The 17,371-nt window shown below is 46.5% G+C and overlaps 8 non-coding genes across 8 annotated transcripts; all 8 read left to right on the top strand.

Moving 5' to 3' along the window:
• The first annotated feature begins 466 nt into the window (after positions 1-466).
• Positions 467-657, top strand: LOC130345272 (U2 spliceosomal RNA). The gene has a single exon (XR_008884003.1). It is a non-coding gene; the product is annotated as a U2 spliceosomal RNA (small nuclear RNA).
• A 2,091-nt stretch (positions 658-2,748) lies between these two features.
• LOC130345256 (U2 spliceosomal RNA) lies at positions 2,749-2,939 on the top strand. Its single transcript, XR_008883992.1, has one exon. It is a non-coding gene; the product is annotated as a U2 spliceosomal RNA (small nuclear RNA).
• Positions 2,940-5,042: 2,103 nt separating this feature from the next.
• LOC130345262 (U2 spliceosomal RNA) lies at positions 5,043-5,233 on the top strand. Its single transcript, XR_008883997.1, has one exon. It is a non-coding gene; the product is annotated as a U2 spliceosomal RNA (small nuclear RNA).
• Positions 5,234-7,327: 2,094 nt separating this feature from the next.
• On the top strand, positions 7,328-7,518 carry LOC130345249 (U2 spliceosomal RNA). Its single transcript, XR_008883986.1, has one exon. It is a non-coding gene; the product is annotated as a U2 spliceosomal RNA (small nuclear RNA).
• Positions 7,519-9,611: 2,093 nt separating this feature from the next.
• On the top strand, positions 9,612-9,802 carry LOC130345317 (U2 spliceosomal RNA). The gene has a single exon (XR_008884048.1). It is a non-coding gene; the product is annotated as a U2 spliceosomal RNA (small nuclear RNA).
• A 2,104-nt stretch (positions 9,803-11,906) lies between these two features.
• LOC130345305 (U2 spliceosomal RNA) lies at positions 11,907-12,097 on the top strand. Its single transcript, XR_008884036.1, has one exon. It is a non-coding gene; the product is annotated as a U2 spliceosomal RNA (small nuclear RNA).
• Positions 12,098-14,193: 2,096 nt separating this feature from the next.
• On the top strand, positions 14,194-14,384 carry LOC130345293 (U2 spliceosomal RNA). Its single transcript, XR_008884023.1, has one exon. It is a non-coding gene; the product is annotated as a U2 spliceosomal RNA (small nuclear RNA).
• A 2,070-nt stretch (positions 14,385-16,454) lies between these two features.
• Positions 16,455-16,645, top strand: LOC130345281 (U2 spliceosomal RNA). The gene has a single exon (XR_008884011.1). It is a non-coding gene; the product is annotated as a U2 spliceosomal RNA (small nuclear RNA).
• Positions 16,646-17,371: the final 726 nt, after the last annotated feature.

Below are 17,371 nucleotides of genomic sequence, written 5' to 3'. Positions count from 1 at the left end.
CCATCACCGCCATAGGTTGTCAAATAACCCGGATTTAACCCACACAGGTAAGTCCAATGGGGTGCAGGCATGTCCTCTATGCTTACAGCTTCCCGTGGGTGTTGGTTTGATACCGTTTGGGGACAGCCAAGGAGGCATCTGCAGGCAACAAAGGTAGGTGTGTGCTTGTGTGTGTGTTTCCTATGCAGATCCTAAGCCCAGTGTCACATGCAAGTAGGAGGAGTAAGAAGGGTTCCTGGCAAATCCGGGTTATGGATTGCATTTAAAAAGGCCCCGTGGGAGTGCAATGGGCCCCTGTCTTGCTGCTTAGCAATAATGGTATGGGTTTAGGTTCTGCTGTGTGTACTGGTGGTTGACTGCCCCCCAGCCCAGAGTGTGCATGGAAAATTGTCTGGCAGCCTCCCTGACAGCAAGCAGTGATAGTGCCCATGAAGGGGACCTTGTTGGGCCCGCCCCTTTCACGGTTATCGCTTCTCGGCCTTTTGGCTAAGATCAAGTGTAGTATCTGTTCTTATCAGTTTAATATCTGATACGTCCCCTATCTGGGGACCATATATTAAATGGATTTTTGAGAACGGGGGCCGATTTCGAAGCTTGCTTCCGTCGCCCTATGCATTGACCCGATATGGCAGTATCTTCGGGTACAGTGCACCACCCCCTTACAGGGTTAAAAAGAAAGATTCCTACTTTCATTGCTACCTGCTTGCTGGCTAGCCAGCTAGCCAGCCCTGTGGGCCTTGCTGCTGCTGCAGCCAAAAAACAAAAGGTGGTGCTGCTGCTGCTTCTGCTTCTGCTTGTGTCTGGCCCCTGTTGGAGCGTCCAGGCACAGGACTTCTGCTGCTGCTGACTAAATGGCCTCCTTAATTGGATCATTTGAGTAGCCAGCACACCTGTGCAGGTAGGGCATGACATGATAGGCAGCTGCCTTGATAGCGGGTGGGTGCTGAATGTTCCTAATTGACAAAATAAGATTAATGCTTATGAAGAAATATAAAATCTCATCCCTTCCCCAATATCGCGCCACACCCCTACCCCTTAATTCCCTGGTTGAACGTGATGGACATATGTCTTTTTTCGACCGTACTAACTATGTAACTATGTAACATAACATGGGGGGGGGGGGGGGGGGGGGTCTCCTGGCTGTTCACACAGGTGTGTCATTGCTGTACATTGACCATGCATTGCTTCTGTGGTATTGCAAAGGCAAAGACAAATGCTTCCAGCCATCCATTGCACTAATGGATTGGTCATCAGCTGGCTGTCTATGTCCCGCATCAATATAGACCAAAGTACAGAGGGTTAGGCTATGCTATTGTGCACCTACCTGATGCATCAGAAGGTGCGAGGCCCTTGCTAAATTCTGTGCACAGACTTTGAGATCTATGCTTTAGACTGTATCTAAACCTGCTCCAACATGGACTGACATTCTGGCCTACTTTCAGCCGATGCGACTTGTCTGTCGCTGAACAGTCGCTTTTTATGTATTCAGCACCTATGTATAATGTTGTAAAAATGCTCTAGAAGCTAAAGTCGCAGAAATGTCACACATATTTGGCCTGCAACTTTCTGTGCGACAAATTCAGACAGGAAAAATCAGTATAAATCCTTAGAAAATTATCCCCCAGTGTCTCCATCTGCTGGCGGTATTGAATAAGCATTGCTGCACTGATGGGGTATGCATTAGACGAAAAAAAAGAAGAAAAAGAAGAATAATACGCCCAGAAAAGAGGCGAAAAGGAGAAAAACGTAAAAAAACGTGAAAAAAAAGTAAGAGGAAGAGAAGGGAAAAAAAGGTGGAAATGGGTTTAAAAGTGATTTCGGCGGAGAAATATATATATATATATATATATATATATATATATATATATATATATATATGCGCACACACACATAGATATAAACGTATTCTCCGTTGAGATATTGCAGCCGCTGCTGTGTCCAGGCCCAGGAGCCTTAGCACTGTGCTGTGATGTCACTCAATACCACTGACATCACTAGGTGTAAACAACATCTCTCCTTTGCTGTGTATGTGACTATGGAGCTGTTTGGTGATGTCGTCTATTACGGCCTTCATAGAAGCAACAGGAGATTGTTGCATCCATCTTGAACCCTCAGAACTACAGTGCTATGATGTCACTCACTTCCACAGGCCTTGCAGAGTGTAAACAACAACAACCCAGCTTTGTTGTGTATGTAACCAAAGGGATTTGTGATGTCACCTAGAACCTTCACAGCAGCGACAGCTTTATGAGGAGCATCAGCACTGCTCTGCCTGAGCAGAACCATCACCGCCATAGGTTGTCAAATAACCCGGATTTAACCCACACAGGTAAGTCCAATGGGGTGCAGGCATGTCCTCTATGCTTACAGCTTCCCGTGGGTGTTGGTTTGATACCGTTTGGGGACAGCCAAGGAGGCATCTGCAGGCAACAAAGGTAGGTGTGTGCTTGTGTGTGTGTTTCCTATGCAGATCCTAAGCCCAGTGTCACATGCAAGTAGGAGGAGTAAGAAGGGTTCCTGGCAAATCCGGGTTATGGATTGCATTTAAAAAGGCCCCGTGGGAGTGCAATGGGCCCCTGTCTTGCTGCTTAGCAATAATGGTATGGGTTTAGGTTCTGCTGTGTGTACTGGTGGTTGACTGCCCCCCAGCCCAGAGTGTGCATGGAAAATTGTCTGGCAGCCTCCCTGACAGCAAGCAGTGATAGTGCCCATGAAGGGGACCTTGTTGGGCCCGCCCCTTTCACGGTTATCGCTTCTCGGCCTTTTGGCTAAGATCAAGTGTAGTATCTGTTCTTATCAGTTTAATATCTGATACGTCCCTTATCTGGGGACCATATATTAAATGGATTTTTGAGAACGGGGGCCGATTTCGAAGCTTGCTTCCGTCGCCCTATGCATTGACCCGATATGGCAGTATCTTCGGGTACAGTGCACCACCCCCTTACAGGGTTAAAAAGAAAGATTCCTACTTTCATTGCTACCTGCTTGCTGGCTAGCCAGCTAGCCAGCCCTGTGGGCCTTGCTGCTGCTGCAGCCAAAAAACAAAAGGTGGTGCTGCTGCTGCTTCTGCTGCTTCTGCTTCTGCTTGTGTCTGGCCCCTGTTGGAGCGTCCAGGCACAGGACTTCTGCTGCTGCTGACTAAATGGCCTCCTTAATTGGATCATTTGAGTAGCCAGCACACCTGTGCAGGTAGGGCATGACATGATAGGCAGCTGCCTTGATAGCGGGTGGGTGCTGAATGTTCCTAATTGACAAAATAAGATTAATGCTTATGAAGAAATATAAAATCTCATCCCTTCCCCAATATCGCGCCACACCCCTACCCCTTAATTCCCTGGTTGAACGTGATGGACATATGTCTTTTTTCGACCGTACTAACTATGTAACTATGTAACATAACATGGGGGGGGGGGGGGGGTCTCCTGGCTGTTCACACAGGTGTGTCATTGCTGTACATTGACCATGCATTGCTTCTGTGGTATTGCAAAGGCAAAGACAAATGCTTCCAGCCATCCATTGCACTAATGGATTGGTCATCAGCTGGCTGTCTATGTCCCGCATCAATATAGACCAAAGTACAGAGGGTTAGGCTATGCTATTGTGCACCTACCTGATGCATCAGAAGGTGCGAGGCCCTTGCTAAATTCTGTGCACAGACTTTGAGATCTATGCTTTAGACTGTATCTAAACCTGCTCCAACATGGACTGACATTCTGGCCTACTTTCAGCCGATGCGACTTGTCTGTCGCTGAACAGTCGCTTTTTATGTATTCAGCACCTATGTATAATGTTGTAAAAATGCTCTAGAAGCTAAAGTCGCAGAAATGTCACACATATTTGGCCTGCAACTTTCTGTGCGACAAATTCAGACAGGAAAAATCAGTATAAATCCTTAGAAAATTATCCCCCAGTGTCTCCATCTGCTGGCGGTATTGAATAAGCATTGCTGCACTGATGGGGTATGCATTAGACGAAAAAAAAGAAGAAAAAGAAGAATAATACGCCCAGAAAAGAGGCGAAAAGGAGAAAAACGTAAAAAAACGTGAAAAAAAAGTAAGAGGAAGAGAAGGGAAAAAAAGGTGGAAATGGGTTTAAAAGTGATTTCGGCGGAGAAATATATATATATATATATATATATATATATATATATATATATATATATATATATATGCGCACACACACACATAGATATAAACGTATTCTCCGTTGAGATATTGCAGCCGCTGCTGTGTCCAGGCCCAGGAGCCTTAGCACTGTGCTGTGATGTCACTCAATACCACTGACATCACTAGGTGTAAACAACATCTCTCCTTTGCTGTGTATGTGACTATGGAGCTGTTTGGTGATGTCGTCTATTACGGCCTTCATAGAAGCAACAGGAGATTGTTGCATCCATCTTGAACCCTCAGAACTACAGTGCTATGATGTCACTCACTTCCACAGGCCTTGCAGAGTGTAAACAACAACAACCCAGCTTTGTTGTGTATGTAACCAAAGGGATTTGTGATGTCACCTAGAACCTTCACAGCAGCGACAGCTTTATGAGGAGCATCAGCACTGCTCTGCCTGAGCAGAACCATCACCGCCATAGGTTGTCAAATAACCCGGATTTAACCCACACAGGTAAGTCCAATGGGGTGCAGGCATGTCCTCTATGCTTACAGCTTCCCGTGGGTGTTGGTTTGATACCGTTTGGGGACAGCCAAGGAGGCATCTGCAGGCAACAAAGGTAGGTGTGTGCTTGTGTGTGTGTTTCCTATGCAGATCCTAAGCCCAGTGTCACATGCAAGTAGGAGGAGTAAGAAGGGTTCCTGGCAAATCCGGGTTATGGATTGCATTTAAAAAGGCCCCGTGGGAGTGCAATGGGCCCCTGTCTTGCTGCTTAGCAATAATGGTATGGGTTTAGGTTCTGCTGTGTGTACTGGTGGTTGACTGCCCCCCAGCCCAGAGTGTGCATGGAAAATTGTCTGGCAGCCTCCCTGACAGCAAGCAGTGATAGTGCCCATGAAGGGGACCTTGTTGGGCCCGCCCCTTTCACGGTTATCGCTTCTCGGCCTTTTGGCTAAGATCAAGTGTAGTATCTGTTCTTATCAGTTTAATATCTGATACGTCCCCTATCTGGGGACCATATATTAAATGGATTTTTGAGAACGGGGGCCGATTTCGAAGCTTGCTTCCGTCGCCCTATGCATTGACCCGATATGGCAGTATCTTCGGGTACAGTGCACCACCCCCTTACAGGGTTAAAAAGAAAGATTCCTACTTTCATTGCTACCTGCTTGCTGGCTAGCCAGCTAGCCAGCCCTGTGGGCCTTGCTGCTGCTGCAGCCAAAAAACAAAAGGTGGTGCTGCTGCTGCTGCTGCTTCTGCTTCTGCTTGTGTCTGGCCCCTGTTGGAGCGTCCAGGCACAGGACTTCTGCTGCTGCTGACTAAATGGCCTCCTTAATTGGATCATTTGAGTAGCCAGCACACCTGTGCAGGTAGGGCATGACATGATAGGCAGCTGCCTTGATAGCGGGTGGGTGCTGAATGTTCCTAATTGACAAAATAAGATTAATGCTTATGAAGAAATATAAAATCTCATCCCTTCCCCAATATCGCGCCACACCCCTACCCCTTAATTCCCTAGGTGAACGTGATGGACATATGTCTTTTTTCGACCGTACTAACTATGTAACTATGTAACATAACATGGGGGGGGGGGGGGGGGGGGGGTCTCCTGGCTGTTCACACAGGTGTGTCATTGCTGTACATTGACCATGCATTGCTTCTGTGGTATTGCAAAGGCAAAGACAAATGCTTCCAGCCATCCATTGCACTAATGGATTGGTCATCAGCTGGCTGTCTATGTCCCGCATCAATATAGACCAAAGTACAGAGGGTTAGGCTATGCTATTGTGCACCTACCTGATGCATCAGAAGGTGCGAGGCCCTTGCTAAATTCTGTGCACAGACTTTGAGATCTATGCTTTAGACTGTATCTAAACCTGCTCCAACATGGACTGACATTCTGGCCTACTTTCAGCCGATGCGACTTGTCTGTCGCTGAACAGTCGCTTTTTATGTATTCAGCACCTATGTATAATGTTGTAAAAATGCTCTAGAAGCTAAAGTCGCAGAAATGTCACACATATTTGGCCTGCAACTTTCTGTGCGACAAATTCAGACAGGAAAAATCAGTATAAATCCTTAGAAAATTATCCCCCAGTGTCTCCATCTGCTGGCGGTATTGAATAAGCATTGCTGCACTGATGGGGTATGCATTAGACGAAAAAAAAGAAGAAAAAGAAGAATAATACGCCCAGAAAAGAGGCGAAAAGGAGAAAAACGTAAAAAAACGTGAAAAAAAAGTAAGAGGAAGAGAAGGGAAAAAAAGGTGGAAATGGGTTTAAAAGTGATTTCGGCGGAGAAATATATATATATATATATATATATATATATATATATATATATATGCGCACACACACACATAGATATAAACGTATTCTCCGTTGAGATATTGCAGCCGCTGCTGTGTCCAGGCCCAGGAGCCTTAGCACTGTGCTGTGATGTCACTCAATACCACTGACATCACTAGGTGTAAACAACATCTCTCCTTTGCTGTGTATGTGACTATGGAGCTGTTTGGTGATGTCGTCTATTACGGCCTTCATAGAAGCAACAGGAGATTGTTGCATCCATCTTGAACCCTCAGAACTACAGTGCTATGATGTCACTCACTTCCACAGGCCTTGCAGAGTGTAAACAACAACAACCCAGCTTTGTTGTGTATGTAACCAAAGGGATTTGTGATGTCACCTAGAACCTTCACAGCAGCGACAGCTTTATGAGGAGCATCAGCACTGCTCTGCCTGAGCAGAACCATCACCGCCATAGGTTGTCAAATAACCCGGATTTAACCCACACAGGTAAGTCCAATGGGGTGCAGGCATGTCCTCTATGCTTACAGCTTCCCGTGGGTGTTGGTTTGATACCGTTTGGGGACAGCCAAGGAGGCATCTGCAGGCAACAAAGGTAGGTGTGTGCTTGTGTGTGTGTTTCCTATGCAGATCCTAAGCCCAGTGTCACATGCAAGTAGGAGGAGTAAGAAGGGTTCCTGGCAAATCCGGGTTATGGATTGCATTTAAAAAGGCCCCGTGGGAGTGCAATGGGCCCCTGTCTTGCTGCTTAGCAATAATGGTATGGGTTTAGGTTCTGCTGTGTGTACTGGTGGTTGACTGCCCCCCAGCCCAGAGTGTGCATGGAAAATTGTCTGGCAGCCTCCCTGACAGCAAGCAGTGATAGTGCCCATGAAGGGGACCTTGTTGGGCCCGCCCCTTTCACGGTTATCGCTTCTCGGCCTTTTGGCTAAGATCAAGTGTAGTATCTGTTCTTATCAGTTTAATATCTGATACGTCCCCTATCTGGGGACCATATATTAAATGGATTTTTGAGAACGGGGGCCGATTTCGAAGCTTGCTTCCGTCGCCCTATGCATTGACCCGATATGGCAGTATCTTCGGGTACAGTGCACCACCCCCTTACAGGGTTAAAAAGAAAGATTCCTACTTTCATTGCTACCTGCTTGCTGGCTAGCCAGCTAGCCAGCCCTGTGGGCCTTGCTGCTGCTGCAGCCAAAAAACAAAAGGTGGTGCTGCTGCTGCTTCTGCTGCTTCTGCTTCTGCTTGTGTCTGGCCCCTGTTGGAGCGTCCAGGCACAGGACTTCTGCTGCTGCTGACTAAATGGCCTCCTTAATTGGATCATTTGAGTAGCCAGCACACCTGTGCAGGTAGGGCATGACATGATAGGCAGCTGCCTTGATAGCGGGTGGGTGCTGAATGTTCCTAATTGACAAAATAAGATTAATGCTTATGAAGAAATATAAAATCTCATCCCTTCCCCAATATCGCGCCACACCCCTACCCCTTAATTCCCTGGTTGAACGTGATGGACATATGTCTTTTTTCGACCGTACTAACTATGTAACTATGTAACATAACATGGGGGGGGGGGGGGGGTCTCCTGGCTGTTCACACAGGTGTGTCATTGCTGTACATTGACCATGCATTGCTTCTGTGGTATTGCAAAGGCAAAGACAAATGCTTCCAGCCATCCATTGCACTAATGGATTGGTCATCAGCTGGCTGTCTATGTCCCGCATCAATATAGACCAAAGTACAGAGGGTTAGGCTATGCTATTGTGCACCTACCTGATGCATCAGAAGGTGCGAGGCCCTTGCTAAATTCTGTGCACAGACTTTGAGATCTATGCTTTAGACTGTATCTAAACCTGCTCCAACATGGACTGACATTCTGGCCTACTTTCAGCCGATGCGACTTGTCTGTCGCTGAACAGTCGCTTTTTATGTATTCAGCACCTATGTATAATGTTGTAAAAATGCTCTAGAAGCTAAAGTCGCAGAAATGTCACACATATTTGGCCTGCAACTTTCTGTGCGACAAATTCAGACAGGAAAAATCAGTATAAATCCTTAGAAAATTATCCCCCAGTGTCTCCATCTGCTGGCGGTATTGAATAAGCATTGCTGCACTGATGGGGTATGCATTAGACGAAAAAAAAGAAGAAAAAGAAGAATAATACGCCCAGAAAAGAGGCGAAAAGGAGAAAAACGTAAAAAAACGTGAAAAAAAAGTAAGAGGAAGAGAAGGGAAAAAAAGGTGGAAATGGGTTTAAAAGTGATTTCGGCGGAGAAATATATATATATATATATATATATATATATATATATATATATATATGCGCACACACACACATAGATATAAACGTATTCTCCGTTGAGATATTGCAGCCGCTGCTGTGTCCAGGCCCAGGAGCCTTAGCACTGTGCTGTGATGTCACTCAATACCACTGACATCACTAGGTGTAAACAACATCTCTCCTTTGCTGTGTATGTGACTATGGAGCTGTTTGGTGATGTCGTCTATTACGGCCTTCATAGAAGCAACAGGAGATTGTTGCATCCATCTTGAACCCTCAGAACTACAGTGCTATGATGTCACTCACTTCCACAGGCCTTGCAGAGTGTAAACAACAACAACCCAGCTTTGTTGTGTATGTAACCAAAGGGATTTGTGATGTCACCTAGAACCTTCACAGCAGCGACAGCTTTATGAGGAGCATCAGCACTGCTCTGCCTGAGCAGAACCATCACCGCCATAGGTTGTCAAATAACCCGGATTTAACCCACACAGGTAAGTCCAATGGGGTGCAGGCATGTCCTCTATGCTTACAGCTTCCCGTGGGTGTTGGTTTGATACCGTTTGGGGACAGCCAAGGAGGCATCTGCAGGCAACAAAGGTAGGTGTGTGCTTGTGTGTGTGTTTCCTATGCAGATCCTAAGCCCAGTGTCACATGCAAGTAGGAGGAGTAAGAAGGGTTCCTGGCAAATCCGGGTTATGGATTGCATTTAAAAAGGCCCCGTGGGAGTGCAATGGGCCCCTGTCTTGCTGCTTAGCAATAATGGTATGGGTTTAGGTTCTGCTGTGTGTACTGGTGGTTGACTGCCCCCCAGCCCAGAGTGTGCATGGAAAATTGTCTGGCAGCCTCCCTGACAGCAAGCAGTGATAGTGCCCATGAAGGGGACCTTGTTGGGCCCGCCCCTTTCACGGTTATCGCTTCTCGGCCTTTTGGCTAAGATCAAGTGTAGTATCTGTTCTTATCAGTTTAATATCTGATACGTCCCCTATCTGGGGACCATATATTAAATGGATTTTTGAGAACGGGGGCCGATTTCGAAGCTTGCTTCCGTCGCCCTATGCATTGACCCGATATGGCAGTATCTTCGGGTACAGTGCACCACCCCCTTACAGGGTTAAAAAGAAAGATTCCTACTTTCATTGCTACCTGCTTGCTGGCTAGCCAGCTAGCCAGCCCTGTGGGCCTTGCTGCTGCTGCAGCCAAAAAACAAAAGGTGGTGCTGCTGCTGCTTCTGCTGCTTCTGCTTCTGCTTGTGTCTGGCCCCTGTTGGAGCGTCCAGGCACAGGACTTCTGCTGCTGCTGACTAAATGGCCTCCTTAATTGGATCATTTGAGTAGCCAGCACACCTGTGCAGGTAGGGCATGACATGATAGGCAGCTGCCTTGATAGCGGGTGGGTGCTGAATGTTCCTAATTGACAAAATAAGATTAATGCTTATGAAGAAATATAAAATCTCATCCCTTCCCCAATATCGCGCCACACCCCTACCCCTTAATTCCCTGGTTGAACGTGATGGACATATGTCTTTTTTCGACCGTACTAACTATGTAACTATGTAACATAACATGGGGGGGGGGGGGGGGGGGGTCTCCTGGCTGTTCACACAGGTGTGTCATTGCTGTACATTGACCATGCATTGCTTCTGTGGTATTGCAAAGGCAAAGACAAATGCTTCCAGCCATCCATTGCACTAATGGATTGGTCATCAGCTGGCTGTCTATGTCCCGCATCAATATAGACCAAAGTACAGAGGGTTAGGCTATGCTATTGTGCACCTACCTGATGCATCAGAAGGTGCGAGGCCCTTGCTAAATTCTGTGCACAGACTTTGAGATCTATGCTTTAGACTGTATCTAAACCTGCTCCAACATGGACTGACATTCTGGCCTACTTTCAGCCGATGCGACTTGTCTGTCGCTGAACAGTCGCTTTTTATGTATTCAGCACCTATGTATAATGTTGTAAAAATGCTCTAGAAGCTAAAGTCGCAGAAATGTCACACATATTTGGCCTGCAACTTTCTGTGCGACAAATTCAGACAGGAAAAATCAGTATAAATCCTTAGAAAATTATCCCCCAGTGTCTCCATCTGCTGGCGGTATTGAATAAGCATTGCTGCACTGATGGGGTATGCATTAGACGAAAAAAAAGAAGAAAAAGAAGAATAATACGCCCAGAAAAGAGGCGAAAAGGAGAAAAACGTAAAAAAACGTGAAAAAAAAGTAAGAGGAAGAGAAGGGAAAAAAAGGTGGAAATGGGTTTAAAAGTGATTTCGGCGGAGAATATATATATATATATATATATATATATATATATATATATATATATATATATATATGCGCACACACACATAGATATAAACGTATTCTCCGTTGAGATATTGCAGCCGCTGCTGTGTCCAGGCCCAGGAGCCTTAGCACTGTGCTGTGATGTCACTCAATACCACTGACATCACTAGGTGTAAACAACATCTCTCCTTTGCTGTGTATGTGACTATGGAGCTGTTTGGTGATGTCGTCTATTACGGCCTTCATAGAAGCAACAGGAGATTGTTGCATCCATCTTGAACCCTCAGAACTACAGTGCTATGATGTCACTCACTTCCACAGGCCTTGCAGAGTGTAAACAACAACAACCCAGCTTTGTTGTGTATGTAACCAAAGGGATTTGTGATGTCACCTAGAACCTTCACAGCAGCGACAGCTTTATGAGGAGCATCAGCACTGCTCTGCCTGAGCAGAACCATCACCGCCATAGGTTGTCAAATAACCCGGATTTAACCCACACAGGTAAGTCCAATGGGGTGCAGGCATGTCCTCTATGCTTACAGCTTCCCGTGGGTGTTGGTTTGATACCGTTTGGGGACAGCCAAGGAGGCATCTGCAGGCAACAAAGGTAGGTGTGTGCTTGTGTGTGTGTTTCCTATGCAGATCCTAAGCCCAGTGTCACATGCAAGTAGGAGGAGTAAGAAGGGTTCCTGGCAAATCCGGGTTATGGATTGCATTTAAAAAGGCCCCGTGGGAGTGCAATGGGCCCCTGTCTTGCTGCTTAGCAATAATGGTATGGGTTTAGGTTCTGCTGTGTGTACTGGTGGTTGACTGCCCCCCAGCCCAGAGTGTGCATGGAAAATTGTCTGGCAGCCTCCCTGACAGCAAGCAGTGATAGTGCCCATGAAGGGGACCTTGTTGGGCCCGCCCCTTTCACGGTTATCGCTTCTCGGCCTTTTGGCTAAGATCAAGTGTAGTATCTGTTCTTATCAGTTTAATATCTGATACGTCCCCTATCTGGGGACCATATATTAAATGGATTTTTGAGAACGGGGGCCGATTTCGAAGCTTGCTTCCGTCGCCCTATGCATTGACCCGATATGGCAGTATCTTCGGGTACAGTGCACCACCCCCTTACAGGGTTAAAAAGAAAGATTCCTACTTTCATTGCTACCTGCTTGCTGGCTAGCCAGCTAGCCAGCCCTGTGGGCCTTGCTGCTGCTGCAGCCAAAAAACAAAAGGTGGTGCTGCTGCTGCTTCTGCTGCTTCTGCTTCTGCTTGTGTCTGGCCCCTGTTGGAGCGTCCAGGCACAGGACTTCTGCTGCTGCTGACTAAATGGCCTCCTTAATTGGATCATTTGAGTAGCCAGCACACCTGTGCAGGTAGGGCATGACATGATAGGCAGCTGCCTTGATAGCGGGTGGGTGCTGAATGTTCCTAATTGACAAAATAAGATTAATGCTTATGAAGAAATATAAAATCTCATCCCTTCCCCAATATCGCGCCACACCCCTACCCCTTAATTCCCTGGTTGAACGTGATGGACATATGTCTTTTTTCGACCGTACTAACTATGTAACTATGTAACATAACATGGGGGGGGGGGGGGGGGTGTCTCCTGGCTGTTCACACAGGTGTGTCATTGCTGTACATTGACCATGCATTGCTTCTGTGGTATTGCAAAGGCAAAGACAAATGCTTCCAGCCATCCATTGCACTAATGGATTGGTCATCAGCTGGCTGTCTATGTCCCGCATCAATATAGACCAAAGTACAGAGGGTTAGGCTATGCTATTGTGCACCTACCTGATGCATCAGAAGGTGCGAGGCCCTTGCTAAATTCTGTGCACAGACTTTGAGATCTATGCTTTAGACTGTATCTAAACCTGCTCCAACATTGACTGACATTCTGGCCTACTTTCAGCCGATGCGACTTGTCTGTCGCTGAACAGTCGCTTTTTATGTATTCAGCACCTATGTATAATGTTGTAAAAATGCTCTAGAAGCTAAAGTCGCAGAAATGTCACACATATTTGGCCTGCAACTTTCTGTGCGACAAATTCAGACAGGAAAAATCAGTATAAATCCTTAGAAAATTATCCCCCAGTGTCTCCATCTGCTGGCGGTATTGAATAAGCATTGCTGCACTGATGGGGTATGCATTAGACGAAAAAAAAGAAGAAAAAGAAGAATAATACGCCCAGAAAAGAGGCGAAAAGGAGAAAAACGTAAAAAAACGTGAAAAAAAAGTAAGAGGAAGAGAAGGGAAAAAAAGGTGGAAATGGGTTTAAAAGTGATTTCGGCGGAGAAATATATATATATATATATATATATATATATATATATATATATATATGCGCACACACACACATAGATATAAACGTATTCTCCGTTGAGATATTGCAGCCGCTGCTGTGTCCAGGCCCAGGAGCCTTAGCACTGTGCTGTGATGTCACTCAATACCACTGACATCACTAGGTGTAAACAACATCTCTCCTTTGCTGTGTATGTGACTATGGAGCTGTTTGGTGATGTCGTCTATTACGGCCTTCATAGAAGCAACAGGAGATTGTTGCATCCATCTTGAACCCTCAGAACTACAGTGCTATGATGTCACTCACTTCCACAGGCCTTGCAGAGTGTAAACAACAACAACCCAGCTTTGTTGTGTATGTAACCAAAGGGATTTGTGATGTCACCTAGAACCTTCACAGCAGCGACAGCTTTATGAGGAGCATCAGCACTGCTCTGCCTGAGCAGAACCATCACCGCCATAGGTTGTCAAATAACCCGGATTTAACCCACACAGGTAAGTCCAATGGGGTGCAGGCATGTCCTCTATGCTTACAGCTTCCCGTGGGTGTTGGTTTGATACCGTTTGGGGACAGCCAAGGAGGCATCTGCAGGCAACAAAGGTAGGTGTGTGCTTGTGTGTGTGTTTCCTATGCAGATCCTAAGCCCAGTGTCACATGCAAGTTGGAGGAGTAAGAAGGGTTCCTGGCAAATCCGGGTTATGGATTGCATTTAAAAAGGCCCCGTGGGAGTGCAATGGGCCCCTGTCTTGCTGCTTAGCAATAATGGTATGGGTTTAGGTTCTGCTGTGTGTACTGGTGGTTGACTGCCCCCCAGCCCAGAGTGTGCATGGAAAATTGTCTGGCAGCCTCCCTGACAGCAAGCAGTGATAGTGCCCATGAAGGGGACCTTGTTGGGCCCGCCCCTTTCACGGTTATCGCTTCTCGGCCTTTTGGCTAAGATCAAGTGTAGTATCTGTTCTTATCAGTTTAATATCTGATACGTCCCCTATCTGGGGACCATATATTAAATGGATTTTTGAGAACGGGGGCCGATTTCGAAGCTTGCTTCCGTCGCCCTATGCATTGACCCGATATGGCAGTATCTTCGGGTACAGTGCACCACCCCCTTACAGGGTTAAAAAGAAAGATTCCTACTTTCATTGCTACCTGCTTGCTGGCTAGCCAGCTAGCCAGCCCTGTGGGCCTTGCTGCTGCTGCAGCCAAAAAACAAAAGGTGGTGCTGCTGCTGCTTCTGCTGCTTCTGCTTCTGCTTGTGTCTGGCCCCTGTTGGAGCGTCCAGGCACAGGACTTCTGCTGCTGCTGACTAAATGGCCTCCTTAATTGGATCATTTGAGTAGCCAGCACACCTGTGCAGGTAGGGCATGACATGATAGGCAGCTGCCTTGATAGCGGGTGGGTGCTGAATGTTCCTAATTGACAAAATAAGATTAATGCTTATGAAGAAATATAAAATCTCATCCCTTCCCCAATATCGCGCCACACCCCTACCCCTTAATTCCCTGGTTGAACGTGATGGACATATGTCTTTTTTCGACCGTACTAACTATGTAACTATGTAACATAACATGGGGGGGGGGGTCTCCTGGCTGTTCACACAGGTGTGTCATTGCTGTACATTGACCATGCATTGCTTCTGTGGTATTGCAAAGGCAAAGACAAATGCTTCCAGCCATCCATTGCACTAATGGATTGGTCATCAGCTGGCTGTCTATGTCCCGCATCAATATAGACCAAAGTACAGAGGGTTAGGCTATGCTATTGTGCACCTACCTGATGCATCAGAAGGTGCGAGGCCCTTGCTAAATTCTGTGCACAGACTTTGAGATCTATGCTTTAGACTGTATCTAAACCTGCTCCAACATGGACTGACATTCTGGCCTACTTTCAGCCGATGCGACTTGTCTGTCGCTGAACAGTCGCTTTTTATGTATTCAGCACCTATGTATAATGTTGTAAAAATGCTCTAGAAGCTAAAGTCGCAGAAATGTCACACATATTTGGCCTGCAACTTTCTGTGCGACAAATTCAGACAGGAAAAATCAGTATAAATCCTTAGAAAATTATCCCCCAGTGTCTCCATCTGCTGGCGGTATTGAATAAGCATTGCTGCACTGATGGGGTATGCATTAGACGAAAAAAAAGAAGAAAAAGAAGAATAATACGCCCAGAAAAGAGGCGAAAAGGAGAAAAACGTAAAAAAACGTGAAAAAAAAGTAAGAGGAAGAGAAGGGAAAAAAAGGTGGAAATGGGTTTAAAAGTGATTTCGGCGGAGAAATATATATATATATATATATATATATATGCGCACACACACACATAGATATAAACGTATTCTCCGTTGAGATATTGCAGCCGCTGCTGTGTCCAGGCCCAGGAGCCTTAGCACTGTGCTGTGATGTCACTCAATACCACTGACATCACTAGGTGTAAACAACATCTCTCCTTTGCTGTGTATGTGACTATGGAGCTGTTTGGTGATGTCGTCTATTACGGCCTTCATAGAAGCAACAGGAGATTGTTGCATCCATCTTGAACCCTCAGAACTACAGTGCTATGATGTCACTCACTTCCACAGGCCTTGCAGAGTGTAAACAACAACAACCCAGCTTTGTTGTGTATGTAACCAAAGGGATTTGTGATGTCACCTAGAACCTTCACAGCAGCGACAGCTTTATGAGGAGCATCAGCACTGCTCTGCCTGAGCAGAACCATCACCGCCATAGGTTGTCAAATAACCCGGATTTAACCCACACAGGTAAGTCCAATGGGGTGCAGGCATGTCCTCTATGCTTACAGCTTCCCGTGGGTGTTGGTTTGATACCGTTTGGGGACAGCCAAGGAGGCATCTGCAGGCAACAAAGGTAGGTGTGTGCTTGTGTGTGTGTTTCCTATGCAGATCCTAAGCCCAGTGTCACATGCAAGTAGGAGGAGTAAGAAGGGTTCCTGGCAAATCCGGGTTATGGATTGCATTTAAAAAGGCCCCGTGGGAGTGCAATGGGCCCCTGTCTTGCTGCTTAGCAATAATGGTATGGGTTTAGGTTCTGCTGTGTGTACTGGTGGTTGACTGCCCCCCAGCCCAGAGTGTGCATGGAAAATTGTCTGGCAGCCTCCCTGACAGCAAGCAGTGATAGTGCCCATGAAGGGGACCTTGTTGGGCCCGCCCCTTTCACGGTTATCGCTTCTCGGCCTTTTGGCTAAGATCAAGTGTAGTATCTGTTCTTATCAGTTTAATATCTGATACGTCCCCTATCTGGGGACCATATATTAAATGGATTTTTGAGAACGGGGGCCGATTTCGAAGCTTGCTTCCGTCGCCCTATGCATTGACCCGATATGGCAGTATCTTCGGGTACAGTGCACCACCCCCTTACAGGGTTAAAAAGAAAGATTCCTACTTTCATTGCTACCTGCTTGCTGGCTAGCCAGCTAGCCAGCCCTGTGGGCCTTGCTGCTGCTGCAGCCAAAAAACAAAAGGTGGTGCTGCTGCTGCTTCTGCTGCTTCTGCTTCTGCTTGTGTCTGGCCCCTGTTGGAGCGTCCAGGCACAGGACTTCTGCTGCTGCTGACTAAATGGCCTCCTTAATTGGATCATTTGAGTAGCCAGCACACCTGTGCAGGTAGGGCATGACATGATAGGCAGCTGCCTTGATAGCGGGTGGGTGCTGAATGTTCCTAATTGACAAAATAAGATTAATGCTTATGAAGAAATATAAAATCTCATCCCTTCCCCAATATCGCGCCACACCCCTACCCCTTAATTCCCTGGTTGAACGTGATGGACATATGTCTTTTTTCGACCGTACTAACTATGTAACTATGTAACATAACATGGGGGGGGGGGGGGGGTCTCCTGGCTGTTCACACAGGTGTGTCATTGCTGTACATTGACCATGCATTGCTTCTGTGGTATTGCAAAGGCAAAGACAAATGCTTCCAGCCATCCATTGCACTAATGGATTGGTCATCAGCTGGCTGTCTATGTCCCGCATCAATATAGACCAAAGTACAGAGGGTTAGGCTATGCTATTGTGCACCTACCTGATGCATCAGAAGGTGCGAGGCCCTTGCTAAATTCTGTGCACAGACTTTGAGA

This window comes from Hyla sarda, unplaced genomic scaffold (assembly GCF_029499605.1).
Source record: "Hyla sarda isolate aHylSar1 unplaced genomic scaffold, aHylSar1.hap1 scaffold_749, whole genome shotgun sequence".
NCBI lineage: Eukaryota > Metazoa > Chordata > Amphibia > Anura > Hylidae > Hyla > Hyla sarda.
This window is presented reverse-complemented; position numbering and strand designations above follow the sequence as displayed.